Source organism: Salvia miltiorrhiza, chromosome 7 (assembly GCF_028751815.1).
Source record: "Salvia miltiorrhiza cultivar Shanhuang (shh) chromosome 7, IMPLAD_Smil_shh, whole genome shotgun sequence".
NCBI lineage: Eukaryota > Viridiplantae > Streptophyta > Magnoliopsida > Lamiales > Lamiaceae > Salvia > Salvia miltiorrhiza.
Genome location: NC_080393.1, coordinates 22,798,601 through 22,804,600, shown reverse-complemented (window position 1 = coordinate 22,804,600; position 6,000 = coordinate 22,798,601).

Sequence of the window (6,000 nt, the reverse complement as noted above, 5' to 3'; positions counted from 1 at the left end):
TACGGTGGAGCAGCAGATCAGAAAAAATGTTTGAAGGGATCGGACGGTTTCCCCACGAAGACTTCTAGCGAGCCGAGTATCACAACAAGGCCCCAAGACTAAAAGGTGGCAAAAAGAGACAAGAAAAAAGGGAAAAAAAGAAGGAAAATTTGTCGAGTCAGCAACAAAGAGCAGTCTTAGCCATGAAAAATATGGTCAAAGTCATGGATATTTTATCCCAAATTCAATGGGACCTCGCCAACTCCATCCTTATTGGCAAAAATACGTCGCAAATGAATCCCGCTGAGTTGCACTTACACATAAATGTGCTTGTGCAAATTCGACGTCTCCGAGGACTTTAATTTTTTAGTATTGGAGGATTTCATTTTTATTTCCATGTTATTTCAATTTTCATATTATTTTAAGGGTAAATATCACTTTAAACCCCAAACTATTTTCGCACTATCAATTATATCCTAAACTATTGAAAATAATTTTTTAAACTTTGAACTATCAATTTTGTATCAATTGTACCCTCTATCCATTTTTCATCTTTTAATTTTTAATGAGTAATGCATATAATCACGTCGTTTTATATAATATAGGTCAAAAAAGAATAATTCTAAATATTGTGGTATCCGGTGAGCCACGTCAAAATTTTGAAGCTAAAAAATGAACGAATGGTACAATTGATACAAAATTAATAGTTCAAGGTTTAAAAAATTATTTTCGATAGTTCAGGATATAATTGATAGTGCAAAAATAGTTTGAGGTTTAAAGTGATATTTACCCTTATTTTAATGTCATGTTAATCTTTAATTAATGTAGGATTCAATTTGAATTTTAATTAAATTTTATGTTGTTAATCTAATTTAAAAATATATTCAAAATAAAAATAAAATATAAACTAAATTTAAAAGCCCGAGTGTAGAGAGCCCATTGTGGGCAAGTTACTCACAAATGATAGAGACCACTGAAGAGCCCCTTAAGGAGCAATCGGCTGCGGGTGCTCTTATTTCTTTATTTCCATTTTTATATTCTCATTATTTAATTATAGTTAGGTAAAAAAACTATTTAAATGAATTTGACTTATTAATTTTAATTGCGTAATTTTAATTATGAAATTACTTGTATTATTTTATTAAACTATAGTATTTTTTATTATTTAAATTAAAAACATTATAAATAATGATAATATGTAAAAAAAAACGAAAGGTAGATGTGGTTGTATAGAAGTTTTTTCGAAGTGTATATTGTAGAAATATTAAATTCAAAAATATTGAGAGACTTTAATCTATATATTATAGGAAAACACTGTTTTCTAATGTTAAAATTTCAACAAATTTTTGACGATTTTTATCCAAAATTTTAGGCACATTTAACAAAGAAACAATACATCCACGTGGCCATTTTGAAAAATGAAACACAGATTTTGGCCACTGATTTGAAAAACACAAAATCTGGCCATTTTTTTTTTTACGTTTTAGACTATTTTGCCTTTAATTAGGGAGGATTGAATTTGAGTTTGAGCACGGGTTAGGTATACTTGGCACTATTAGTGCCAAAAGTACTAACTGCCAGCGATCGCGGGAAAGCCAGCGACTGCGTATGAATGGCACTATTAGTAGCATTTGTACCAACTGCCAGCGACCGCGGGAAAGTCAGTAGCCGCGCTTGAATGACACAATTGGCACTATCAGTGTCATTTGTACTATCATAATCCGCGAGTCCAACCCGACCCGAAGCTCAACCAGCACGCGTAAACCAAACCCAGTCCGCCTAATTAAGGCCAAAATAGTCCTAAGACGTAAAAAATATGGCCAAATTTTTTTTTTTTTTTTTTGGATGAGTGACCAAATATTGTATTTCATTGTTCAATATGACTATCTCATAAATTCACACTTTAAAAAAGTTAATTTAAAAAACGTGGATAATTCAGGAACAACACCAATTAATTCAAAATCTTCATTATAAAAAAGAAATGACATATGAGAATTTCATAAGCAATTTAACGAATTTGTCTAACATAAGAAATTTCTTGATTCAAAATCTTGAATCTGCTTATTTTTTTTCATTCTTATTGAAGAGAAGATGAAATTTGATAGCTCTGATTTACTTAAGAAATTGAATTAATTTGTCTTACCAAAAAAAAGAAAAAAAATCTTGGAGTCTTCTTTGAATAGTAACTCATGCGAAAGAAAAAGAAAAAAAAGAATAATAAGCGGCGCTAGATCTTTCAACGCATTCATTCCAACGGTTTGAAGCTATCGCTGCATTCAATTTTACATAATTTTAAAAATTATAATTTCACCATTGTTGTATATGAGAATTAAGAAGAAGATAATGAAATTAATTATTTTACACAAACAGAAGAAGACAATGCCGCATAAAGAATATAAAGAATAAAAGAAGAAGAGGAAAAGGAAGCAAGCAGCGATGCATCAAAATGGATGAAATAGAGTAGGGCTTTTCACTATTTTTCTTTCATATATTACTAGCAAGCTCTCCTATATGATGCACGGGTCACGATATATTTATTTATTTTTAAAATTTTAACTTCGTAAAAATGTCAAAATGTCATTATTTATGAGTTAAATTAACTGGTAATAAAAAAATTGTATTAATTTAAATATTAATATTTGATTCAAAATGGTGTATAATAATACTATTATCAACTTAAATGAGTATAATATTAAATTTAATGAGTATTGCATAATAATAATAATAATAATAATAATAATAATAATAATAATAATAATAATAATAATAATAATAATAATAATAATAATAATAATAATAATAAGTTTATAAATTATAAATCAAATAATTTAAGTCAATCTCATTTGAGCAAATAACACTAAACCATCAATATAATAAAATTAATAGCAGTCATTAAATATAACAATTTTTTAAATAGCCCAAAACTAATTTAAAATAATCAGAAAAATGCGAATATTATAACAAGGAAAATATAACAACAAATATGTTATATAAATAAATAAATACTCATGCACATAATTATATAAATTTATATATATTTTAAATTCTAATTTTAATATATATAACTCATTTTTTATTATTACAAATTTTCTTCTCTTTAATTGCATTTAAAGTATTTAAATTTAAAATAATTATAATTAAACAATCATGTAAACTTTTTTTAAAGGAAGAATAAAAGATGATTTCAATACCGTTTTGAGCAACCACCTGGTGAAACTCAAAAGGATGTGTATCTATTTAATCGGTAAATTATTAAGGAATCGCGGACTATACCTAGTTTTGATCGGAGAAGACAAAGAGAGTAATCGGAATTCTCAAACACGAGAGTAGAGTTGCTGCTTGATAGTAAAAGATAGCGTCCATTACAAGGGAGCACGTAGGCCTCTATTTATAGGTTACATGTAGAGGGTAAAATAGTAAAATCAGCACTGGAGCATGCGTCTTGCGTGATCAGGGGTATAATAGTAAAACCGCCTTCACGTGGGAGATTTCCCTGCGTTTCTGGGAATTCCTCTGGTGAAGACCATGTCTCTGGCGAGAGCGGCTTCTCTGGCGTAAGTCGTTCCTCTGGCGAGTGTGACTCCTCTGGCGAGTGTGATTCCTCTGGCGCGTGTGATTCCTCTGGCGAAAACCATCTCGCTGCTCCCCGTGATTCCCCTGGTAACGTCATTCCTCTGTTCCGCATATATTACTCCTCATCACCACCTAAGACACATTTCTGTGACGTGACGATTCATACTTAAAGGTAGCTTTAATAGATAAAAATAATAAGAATAATTCCTTGTTTATTTTATTGGATTGAAATTTTGAGATATTTTAATGTCTTGATTATTTTTATTATTTAAATTAATTTATTTGATTCTTAATGAAAATAAAATAATTTTATTTTTAAAGATAAATATATATACTCCCTCCGTCCACAATTTAAAGCCCCACTTTGGTGTGGCACGAAGACTAAGAAAGCTGAAAAATGTGATGTGGATGAAATATAAAGGTAGTTGACTAAAGTGATAAAGATAGTTGACTAAAGTGATAAATGTGTTGTGAGTGGGTCCACTAGTGATAAAGTGTAGTAAATATAGAATATAGAAATGATAAAAGTGTTTTAAGATGGGTCCAGTAGTGGCAAAGGGTAGTAAATATAGGAAAACAAGAAGAGTGAAAAAGTATGAAAAGCAGAATAGGACTTTAATTTGTGGATAAAAAATTAAGAGCAAGTAGAGCTTTAAATTGTGGAAGGAGGAAGTACAATTATTTATTTTATCAATTAAGGCTGCGTTTACTTTGATGGATAAATTTATCCATTAAAAAAGATGGATAACAAGAATTTATGGCTTGAAATGTCTCATTTCTTTTCAACATTTGACACAAGAGCATTTTTTCTTCCTTATTTTCATTTCAAGGGTTGATAATATTATCACACCAAAAATGGAGGAATAATATTATCCACCCTTCAAATAAAAATAAAGAAGAAAAAATATTTTTATATTAAATATTGGAAAAAAGAAAGAAGACATGAATAAATTTATTTATCATTTTTCATGGATAAATTTATCCATCGAAATAAACTCAGCCCGACTAAAATAAACGACCGAAGAAAAGGTATGATTGTAACAGGAGAGAAAAAGGGATTAATAGCATAGCTGTCATTTGGTAATGCTCTTCAGACACGTGTATCCATACAGATTCGTCACTGAACTTAATTATGTGATATTTTCAGAACGGCGACAAAACATTTATAGGCACTTTCCTATTTCTCCCCAAATTTACTGTGGGTTCCCACTTCTGTCCCCTCCTCGTTTCTTCCACTCCCTTTCTTTTCACTCTAACTTAATTATATCAGACGGATTGTTGGTTCAAAATCAACAAGATCAAATGATTCAAGATTTTTTCTTTTTTTGCTTCAATAAAAATGATTAAAGAATTATTTTCGAATGAAAATAGTACGCAATCTTTTCATGACTAACATGTGGTATATAATGCACTTGAATTTTGTTAAAAGAAATTTGCCTTATTAATAACTCATACACCTCCGTCTTTTTATTTTTATTATTTTTAAATGAACACCTAAAGGGTGAGAAGTTAGGCAGACCGCCTACCAATAAATAAAATCATCAAATATTTTATACATGACGTTATTCAAAAGTGACAATGCATATAAAAAAACAAGGAAAAATAGAAATCAAACAGACGAAAGACATACATAAATATAGCTCCAAAGTGACTACATCCAGAGGACAAAATAAACCACATCGAAAAGGGAGCAAACCAAAACAGACTAACCTCCTAGTCATAAAGTCAGATGGCCAATTTTTCTCGCAGTGGATGTGAGTGAGACGGACCTGCCAGTACCAAATAAGTTGTTGGATCCAGGCGACACTACGTCAAATACTAGCATGACCATGATGCCCAGTAGACATGAGCAAAACGATCGACTGCAGTATCCAGCTCAACCCAGACATGAACTGAGAAAGAAATAGCTAGCCTAAGACCTTCAGGCAGAGCAGCTAACTCAGCCTCAAAACTGGAAGTGGCAGCTGTTGGGGGTAGATCCAACAACTACAGATAAGGACGTCGGAGTCGTCCTGGACGGTGGGCACTAGCAACCTAAAATCACAAATACGTTAGAGCCCTTCTAGGAACACCGGTGGGGGTGCCGATGGAAGGGCCTCCGACGCTCAAGTCAGTAACAATATAAGAAATCGTATTAAAAAATGACTAGATCTGATCAGTTTGGTTATCGGAGTAGAGAGTCGTTAAGCAATCAGCCAAGGTCGCCGGGATGTCCTGGATGACCTGGTTGCCGGGATCTCTTGGATTGAGAGCGTGGAGGCAGATTAGTGCGAGTGAGGAGAGAAGGTGGAGAGAACGTGCAAGAGCGTGAATAATTGGATGGCCTAAATGACCTAGTTGGTTTTCTTATATACTGTGGTGTATTGACGACTAGGGTTTTTCCGGAACGTCCCTTGAAACCCTAGTTGTTCCGATATTTACGGGATCGTCTCCTTGACCTGGTTCATG